This window comes from Mus musculus, chromosome 1 (genome assembly GCF_000001635.26).
Source record: "Mus musculus strain C57BL/6J chromosome 1, GRCm38.p6 C57BL/6J".
In the NCBI taxonomy this organism is placed as follows: Eukaryota; Metazoa; Chordata; class Mammalia; order Rodentia; family Muridae; genus Mus; species Mus musculus.
This window is the reverse complement of record NC_000067.6, coordinates 41736247-41746510: the sequence shown is the minus strand read 5'-3', so window position 1 is coordinate 41746510 and position 10264 is coordinate 41736247. Positions and strand designations below refer to the sequence as shown.

Sequence of the window (10264 nt, the reverse complement as noted above, 5' to 3'; positions counted from 1 at the left end):
TTTTTATCCAAAAACCTGAATAGGGATAAAGTACAGAGAAGTGACTTTGTATATAATATCAGCCCTTAGTACTTTTGATTGGCAAACATCAAGAGACAACAACCAGTTAACACAACTGTATCATGTAAGTAGAGTATGTAGTGGTTCTACACTTGAAAGTATAGAAAATGACACATATATTCACAAACTACATATATGCATCTATAAATGTTAAGTAAAATCCCTTCCTTCAATTTGAAGGTCAATTATTTTAAAATAATGAAAACCTGTGTTTGACTCTTTCCTAGTGGTGGTTTGTAGTTAAGAGGATATCAGAGACAACTAGAATGGAAGGTTTTCTTGTCTATTAGCCAAGATCAGAAACATTAAGCAAAGAAATAAAACCATCAAACCTAGCAGGGGTGACCTTGAAGTGTGTTCAGGTCAGGATCGTGCTCTCCACAAGCATGCTTTTTTCACTGCTGCTTAAAGTGCATTTTCTTATTAGAAGCCCAATGTTATTTCATTGAGGAATTAAATGGTCAGTTCTGTTGACTATCTCCTTTCTCAACTTCTCCTCTGGGCTTAATCAACCCACACATAACAACTTGCAACAGCAAGCTGAAATAGGGCACTGGACATCCAAATATGAAGACTAATGCAGGAGAAAAACTAAAACTTACATGACATGTTACTTGTTGGAGTAACCATCACATGTAGAAATTATACATTTTCCGGAACTATGATCCTCGCATAAACTTTTGACAGTGGTTTTGGGAAAATTTCCTATTGTTACAAACATACCGTTGGAGGCAATGACAGAAGTCATTGTCTTTTACCTACGTATACCTTTACAGGATTTTCATATTATTTTTAAATTTAGCATCTAAGAATCTTAGACTTTAACATCATCAAAAATTACTATAAAGATCCAGAAAAGTAACTACTGTATTCCTTGAATTTGCTGACTTTCCCCATAATGAAACTATGATGTTTTCTGAGGATATTTTCTCTTAGTTGACTATCTACATTTAATCACAAGGAAACTAGCCAGTCTTTACATACATATGTACATATGCACATATGCATACACATATCTATAGCAAATTCATTGCAGTCCATTATTTTGCATACCATCTCATCAATCTCTCCTAAATAGTTGTACATGATATTTCCTCTCATAGTCTGCATTTGAGAAGGTGCTAAGTGTCACTACAGGACAAAGTCCTGAGTTCAAAACATGCCAGCAGTGAGCTATTAAGCCCTCTAGTCATTCATGCAAATCTACATTCATTGAAGAAATTAGAAATTGGAACATTTAATTCACTATGTTCCACCTTTCTGACCATCATGATAAATGCCTGTTGTTCTGGTATTCTTTTCAGTCAACAATGGATGAGGCTGGTCACATGGGTGTCATATTCCTAAGATGTCACTCTCCTGTTTCCTGTGTGCATGAGTTTTACTTAGTCTATCTTCCCAGGAAAGAAATGTCAGTTACTATATTCACACTCTGACAGTTTTACTTGTCTTTAAGAAACGATGTTTTGTCAAAAAGCTTCCTTTTCTAAGTTAGTGGTTCCTCAAGCAAGCTTCGAAACATAGGTTCTGGGTATTGTCCATGAGAAGGAACTGAGGTTTGTACTCTCATAAAAGTCAACTGAGTAGAGATGAGAAACTCTTCAGCTAAGAACTTCATTTAACGCTATCAGCCAAGGGAGGCAGCAGAGAGGAGGAAGAGGATCCGATCGATTGGGATTTCACATTTGCTCCAGAGAGGTAAAGAAGGGCCAGCATTGAGAGGCACCTGCTGAGAAGAGTGAGGTGCAGAACTGCCAGGAGCAGCTAGAGGAGCTGTCAGGACCATGCAGGGAGAAGTGCTGTGGCATTGACTGCAAGCTTTTAGAAAGTGCTTTACAGAGCCCTGCTTGCTTGTACCCTGGCAAGAACAACTCAATACCAGAGTACATGGAATACTAAACCACACAAGTTGCTATGGGAGAGAAGAGGAGAGAGATCTGAGATTCCATTAGAGAGTCTCTCAAGAGGTAAACCTCAGAAACAGGGAATTCACAGGACACCGTAAATGTCAGCCGCCCACTCTGAGTCAAAGTAACAACTTTCACCAGCAAAGAAAAAGAAACAACCAGGGGCTCTGAAGTTTGTGTATTGCTAAAGGCCAATCGAAAGTTAAACTCTTTAACACATCCATTTTAATCACAAGATTGAAACACAACAGAGCAAGAAAAGAATATTGATAGAATTGGTAGCTTCTCCTGACATGTAGACCATGCTTATTAAGTTTTTCCATTATCAAATTACATAACATTTCCATCCTCAGAAAACAAGTTTCCTTTAAAAAAGAAAATCTGAGAAATTAATTTCTGAAGCTAGAGAATCAGAAAGCATCTTTTCCCCCTAGTCGGTTTTCCTTCTGGAGAATACAGCACTCCTTTTTAGACAATTCTGCCTATGTGTGTCTATATTTAATCATAAAACACATGGCTTTTTACTTAGTTTTATAAGTAGAGGACCATCAGGATTCTTTTTGTCTTTTCTCTCTCATACTTTAGTCATTAAAAAAAAACAAAACAAAACAAAACAACAACAACAACAACAACAACAAAACAAAAAACCAGCAACAAAGGGAGATGTTTGTTTCTGGATACGGGATGGGTATAAAACAAAAGTCTCAACCAAGAAATTGTAGGCGTCCAGCAAAGAATCAGACACTCAAAATATCACAAGGACCGAAACTTACCTTTGACTCCTCTTAACAGTGCCAGGGCTACAGTGGCAGGGTCCCGCAGAGTTTTCCCCATGGGGAGAGCTGCTAGTACTGATAGAGATTCAAAGAAAGCAAATAGGAACCTTAGCTACGAAAAATGTGGAAAAATCCAAGAATTAAACTGTCGTTCGTAATTTTGGTTAGAGGAGAGTACAGTCTATTTTGTAGAATATATGACTCAGTGCATATTTCTTTGCCACTGTTTTCGGGTTCACTTAACCATAAAGAGGGAAGACAGCTCACTGAAGCATGGCGGCTTGACAATAGGCTTTCTGCAGGTTAGCCAAATTCAACTGGCAAAAGCTCTCCCCACACCCTTTTGTCTGCTCCATTTGCACCATAATGTCGGACCTTCCTCAAATATTTCACAGATCTAGCCTGGCCATTTATCCCCAGAGATGGAAAAAGTCATTTTTTGGTCCTGTCCTTAAAAGTTACTCTATAAAGTATTGTGCAGTTCTACCAACAAAGGGTAGAAGAGGGCAAGTGCACTTCACATGGCCACAATTAGGGCTTCTGTTTCCGCTCTCCTGCCCTTGTCAAAGCTCTGATTTAGTTTTCCTCGGTTTTGTACAAGGGTCATTACAGATGTCTGCAGACAATTAGCATCTCCCCCCACAGCACTCCCCAGTGCGATGATTAGCAAATTAAAACTTTACATTCTTCTCTGTCCACTGAGACCTCTTGGGAAAGCTCAGCAGATGTGACTGTTTGTGAGGACTGGAGGCGGGCATCAAGGTGTTTGTCTCTACATTTGGGGAGCTAAATATTAAGTTAGCAGTTCAGAATCCCATTAGGTCACATGTTCCAGTACTTAATGAAGCATTCAGCTCTGAAACTTAGAAACAATTGTATCCTTGATGGGTGGGTGGGAGGGGGGCTCACAGGAGCACTGTGTGTCTATGCTGCACATAAGCCATGCCAACCCGACCCATTATAAACTGGACTTGGCATAGCATATGGACTGTTGAACACATTTTCAGCCTCTGATGCAGAAACTGAGCCCCTGCTCTGCATAAGGGCTCTGTATAATTTTTAAAGTATTCACAACCTACAGACTTGAGTAAATGCCAAACATAAATGAAGTATTCAAATGATCCAGAAGAGATCGGGTCTTCAGTTTCAAGCAGCAATTGAAACATAGGAAAAAACTTTCTTGGATCCATCTTTGTTTTGGGAGAACAAATGTTTGATTAGGTTAGCAGACGGCAGAGGCGGAAGGCAAGGCTTTTGGCAGTAATACCCCAACCATATATAGGATATAGCATCTACATAGAGGTCGGGTAAAGAAGGCCCAAATGTCAGGCTTTCGTTCAAAATATACATCCCAAGAGGGGGGGGTGGTGGTGGTGGAATACATATTTCTAAAGTATATACACATAACTAAAGATTTTTAAAAGGAGTGTTCTCCATCTCTTCATTTTTTGTTTTCTTCATGATTTTGTGGTGGTAAATCCTACAGAGTCTCAAAAATCTCCTCATGTAGAAGTCAGTGGGTTATGCAAAGACTGAAGGCAATATTAGCTATATTAGCATTGAGTAGCTGCATGATCTTCCTCCTCAGTGTCTCCTGAAACTCAAAACATGGGCAGGCAAACATCATACTAGGACCTCTGTTTAATGGCATCTGATTACAGTGGCCAGGGATTTTTTTTCTTTTCTCCAGCAAAATGGATTACCAAGTGCAATGGGATTAACTCTCTAATGTCCTTGGAAATCACTCTCCTGTGCCTAAAACAAAGAAGGCTATTGACAAATTCTGAAAATGCACGTGCGATGATTCAGGCCATCTGTGTTGTCAAGGTCTACAGAGCAAAGGTGTTTGTCATTTCCTAGCTCAAACCCAAAGTTGCTGTAGATGGAGAAGAGCTGAGAAGACAGGGCAGGGACAGCCTTCTTATCCACTTCATGACCCAGAAACTCCTGCAGGACAGGGTGGCTCAGGCCAGTAATCCCAGCACTTAGCAAGCAAGGATTTCTGTAAATTCAAAGTCAAAGGAATTACATGGTGAATTACAGACCAACACAACTGTTTTTTTTTAAAGATCTTGACATAGATAATGACAATTAACTGATGATGATGATGATGAAGAATATGATGATGGTGATGATAAAGAGGAGGAGGGGAAAGAAGAGGAATAAGAGGAGGAGGAGGGGGTCCCACAGCAAACTTGTATGACCTAAACACTGGCTGAGTCTTGTGACTGGGATTGGCCAGTCTTGTGAGCACAGTCAGCTACAGGTTCAGCCTCAAAAAAGAAAGCTAAGCCTGGATACTATAAGACACCAGATATTAAGCTCTGCCTTCCCCACAAGCAACACACACAGAAACACATACATAAGGGAAAAGAGAGAGAGAGAGATAAAAAATAAATAAAATAGAGGAAAGAAATTTTAAAAATAATCCCCACCCAATCAAAACATTGACAACATTGACATTAAATCACTACTCCATACAGAAGGCTGAGGTGGATTAAGCCTTTTTAAAATTTTTTTTATTTTATTTTTTATTTCTAGGGTGTTCTAGAACTGTAAAAAACAGTACTTAATTAAATTAGTTGCATTACCAAGAGGGGTGTGACTTAGAGCCCAGAAGCCTTTCCTTACCTGCCAGACTTTGTGTTACTAAGTTATTCCTTTTATCAACAAGTCAGGATTCTGTCACTCTCCATAGTGACACTTTTGTTTACTAATAAGGACACAGCAGCAGAGGCCTCTGGTGCAAATGTATAAATATAAACTATGGTGACCAACTGACTTGGGGAGACAGGCATCATATTCTGCCAGAGGTGGTATCTGTAATATGCAGTTTTTACCACCTGGCTTTTGTGAGGGCCTTATGAAAGCATTCTCCTCCGACTCTGACAGTCACCTTTGCCATTTCTTCCCGGAAGATGTTTTCTTTCTGAACAGGAACTTGAGCTTTCTTATTAAATGAGAAGCAAGTAAATTATTTAATCAAGAGATGGCACTCTGACCACAAGAGGCACATCAGCTACTGAAGCTGCCGCTCCTTTCTCGCCACCTTGCCAACGCTAAACCTTGTCTAACTTCAATGTTAACTCCAGCCAACATTCTGGAGTTCCTTCCAGAACCTTCTATGCATGCTCATTATTTCTCTATCAGCTCCATTACTTAATTCATCTTGATATGAATTTGTACGGTAGCATTTCATGCAGTGTTCCAGAATTCCCCGTGTATTTTTAGTCCTCTAAGACAAATGAGGGAATTAAACCAAGGACTTGGGTCCTTGGTTTGTTTTGATTATTATTTATTAGTTGGATTATTTATTTACTTGTTTACTTATTTATTATGTGATCCGGAGCTGTCTACTTTTCTATGGAGAAAAGAAGCCGATACTTGCAGCTAGCATGCTATATAATTTATAAATGTAGCTGATTTTGTGAATATTTTATCCTTTTATGTTTTGGAATGAATAAAATGGAGAGCAGATATAAGTCACGGTGACCCCTGATGACCTAGCTATCTACCCAGCTTAGAGCAGTTGATTTTGCTATAGGCAATATTACCTCCGACAATCTCACCTGCTCTTCAGTTCAGCAACGTGAAATTAACAGTCATGATTCCTGCTTTGCAGAAGAACACACTTATGGAAAGACAAATTAAATGACTGGACAACTGTCCTCTAAAATGACTAGGAGAAGAGGATTCAAATGTCGATCAAAGCTGCTCTGGGATTCCACACTGTTCCAAACCTTTTGCTCTTTAAGTTAATTACCTTGTAGTCCATATAACTTTTTAAAGAAATGACTGAAAAAGTTAATAAATCAATGACAAAATTTCTGAGAAAACGATAAAGAATATATAACATTGTTGCCTTGGAGCACTGAAAGAGGGATTTATACTTTTTATTGTATAATAATTAAGATGACTTTTTGGTGTACCTGCTAAATGTGTGATCAATAAAGTATTAAGAATGTAGAATGACCTCATTTTTTATCCCATAGTATTCCCCAATTCACATGAATAAACACACAAACATACACCATAAATCATTTGTAAAATCAAGTATCTTAAAGGAATGGTCTCTCTCTCTCCTCTCTCTCTCTCTCCTCTCTCTCTCTCTCTCTCTCTTTCTTCTCTCTCTCTCATCTCTCTCTCTCTCCCTTTCTCTTGTGTGTGTGTGTGTGTGTGTACACATGTGCATTTCTTTTTTCCCTCTCTTCCCTAGTGGGAGGACACAGTGACCAGATGGCCATCTCCAAACCAGAAAGCAAACCCTCGTTATTGAAATCTGTGAGTACCTTGATATGGAATGACTGGCTTCCAGAAATGCAGCAAATGCAGATGTGGTGTTTTACATGCCAGCCAAGTACAGCAGTGCACACCCTGGCACTGTCAGAGTAACTCTTATCCTCCCAGGACCCTTGGGAATGAAGCCCCTCTTGCTTGCCCAGATCTTACCCTTTGGGCTGAGTTGACTGTCAGATTTGCCAACAGAATGTTTGAGATAGACTTCTAAAGGAGGCTCAAGTATTCCAACCTTTCTAGAAGGATCAGGAGGAGCTTTTCTAAAGATGTAGTGTTTGATTAGCCTGTACAAATGAGTGCTATGTCCTGGGCTGAAAGACCTTGAGACAAAGGAAAATAAAGCCAATACTCTTGTGAAGAAAGATGGTTCTAGCAGAACAGATTGGGGTAAAAAAATCAGGTATTAGTTACATGCAATGATTTAATCACAAAGATTCATGAAGCTCAGGAAGTGTTTGGGAAGTTTAATTCTTTAGTGTTAAAAGCCCTGTGAAGGGTTCCTAGCCTCTGAACACGAGATAAAAATAACATATCTTGCCCATACCGACAACCAACTTTTTCTAAATTTTGTCAGATATCCCGTAGCAGGCAAACTTTCCCCTGGTTGGAAATTGTACAGAGAAGACTTGATAGTAGTACATACTTCGTCCCAAATGGCTTGTCTTCTAGCAGAAGAACTGTTATGATTCAAGGGATGTTGGGGTCAATCAGGATATAAACGGCAATCTGTAGGAAAGAAGGAGGCAACAAATGAGATCCAGGTGGGACAGACCAGAGCTTGGCCTGCTGTCTTCCTCCAGGACTGGATTTCCTGATGGATGGAATGTAGGGCACATATAAAAGAAAGATGGTAGATTCAGTTTGAGCCCTAGTTAACTGGAAAGAGGTAATATCAGTGGTGAGACTAAAAGACTCTGCTACTAGGATGGACAGAGGAGAGACTTTAGAGGGTGTGGATCTGTGTAGGGACAGAAATCTTTAGAAAGCAATTGTCATTCTCTTATGAACATATTTAACTTGACATGTTCTTATCTATCCAAGTAAAGAGGTTGAGCTTGCAGGTGGATGCATGAGCTGCAGGATCAGGGAGTAATTAGTGGAAACAAACAATGGGGAATTATCAACATGAACAATCATTCTGTCCTGTGTCTTTGGAAATCAAAAATAGAAATTGATTTCACTCAGTCAGAGTCAGGATGTCAGCATCACCATATTCCCTATGCAGGTTGTAGAGCTTTGGTTCTCAACCTTCTTAATGCTATGATTCTTTAATACAGTTTCTTATGTTGTGCTGATCCCCACCCCACAAAAATGTTTTTGTTTTTGTTGTTGTTGTTGCTACTTCATAACTGTAATGTTGCTACTGTTGGGGATTCTAGTGTAAATACCTGTGTTTTCCAATGGTCTTAGGCAACCCCTTCACTGGAAAGAGAGGCCCATTGGACACACAAACTTTATATGCCCCAGAACAGGGGAACGCCAGGGCCAAAAAGGGGGAGTGGGCGGGTAGGGGAGTGGGGGTGGGTGGGTATGGGGGACTTTTGGTATAGCATTGGAAATGTAAATGAGCTAAATACCTAATAAAAAATGGAAAGAAAAAAAAAGAATGTAACAATAAAAAAGAAATATTATATGAAAAAAAAAAGAATCATTATCTAACATATCTTGTATACCTTTGGGCAGGAAAATACCACTTGCTTTTTTTTTTCTTCAATATATTGCTTCTGTTCCTACTGATTCAAGTTTAAATAGGATGATTTGGGAAATAACTGAGATTTGTGCTATCATTTGTAAAAGACTAATCATGCCTGCCAAGTTGATTTGATCACCTTTCAGCTGTTTCTTCATGATGCTGACATTTGGCTCCTCATCTCTGTTCAATATTGACTTCCATATAGGAAATAAAGGTAGAATAAAAAATCCACTAACTTAAAAAAAAAAAAAAAAAAGAAAGAGGCATTAGACTCTCAAAAAGGTCATGACTCCCAGGCTGAGAACTGCTGTAGAAGATGGTTAGCTTTCTAGACTTGTCCAATATTGAGCATTGCTTCTCTTGAATTCCTTGGTTCCATGACCCTCGGAACCCATTTTCATATCATCTTTATCTCCTCTCTATTTCCATCCTTATGTCATTCTGCTTCACTTCCTCTATCTTATAAGTAGCTCGGATTACAGTGGAATAAGAATATAATGTAGTATAATCTTTTCCCAGGAGCATTTTCGTTATTTGTCCCTGAGTTTACAAAACTATTTGAGGAGAATTAGAAGGTATGGCCCTGTAGGTGAACATGTGCCACTGGGGATGGACTTTGGGGTTTCAAAAGTCATTGCCAGCATTCTCTCCACCTCCTGCTTTCTGATCAGGATATGAGCTCTCAGCTGTTCCTGCTGCCATCTCTGCGCCATGGAGGCAAGCATCTGAAACGATAAAGCTAATGTTTTCTTGTGACAATATAAATGCTGACTAACATAAGCCTTCAGTTAACCACCGTGGAAATGTATCTTTTGCAATAAGGTCACCCATTTATAGAATTCAGAAACTCCAATACAGTGAGGCTTGGGGATCATTCTTTATCTCCCCTCACCAGCACATAAATACATAGCAAGGCATCTGGGTTCAGAGATGTAACAAAGGAAGCATCCGGGTGCTTGGTGAGCAGGAGATGGCAAAAATAGTCATGCTGAAAGCATTATAAACTCTGGCAACTTTGGATCTAAGAACTAACATAATTAAGAATTACTTAATATCTAGAAAACTCAGATATTTAAACTTTTGAGGAGAGACAATGAGTCAGGAAAGGAGGTTGAGGCAGAAAAGCTAATGACACAGGAGAGGAAAAGGGGAACAGGGAAGGAGGGCCTTGGTCCTCTGGAAACTTGATGCCCAAGCATAGGAGATGCTGGAGAGGTGAGATGGGAGTGAGTGGTTGGCTGGATGAGCAAGCTCATAGACGCAAAAGGCAGAGGGTATGGAATGAGGTGTTTGTGGAGGGGAGACCCGGAAGGGGGACAACATTTGAAATGTAAATAAATAAAATAGCCACACACACACACAAAATGATTCCAGAGTAAGCAAGACAGCATAGTGACCTCATGCCACACTGTGTAAAAGCAACAGGGAGGGTCGAATTTAGTGGTTATACCCAATGGAGACTCACAATGCAAATATGGATGTATTGCAACAAAATGATCAGTCATCTAAGCAAATCTTTATGGAACTAACTA

General features: G+C 39.5%; 1 long non-coding RNA gene across 4 annotated transcripts in view; it reads right to left on the bottom strand.

Annotated features, from left to right (window-relative positions):
* The window catches only part of Gm29260, a 196577-nt gene extending 193088 nt beyond the window's left edge, over positions 1-3489 (bottom strand). Inside the window, exon 1 of one of the 4 annotated variants that reach the window (XR_373362.3) lies at positions 2741-3489. This is a non-coding gene — a long non-coding RNA (predicted gene 29260). The remainder of the gene's footprint in view (positions 1-2740) is intronic. The other 3 variants (XR_003947784.1, XR_003947783.1, XR_003947782.1) reach the window with 3 other exon arrangements.
* Between the last annotated feature and the right edge of the window lie 6775 nt (positions 3490-10264).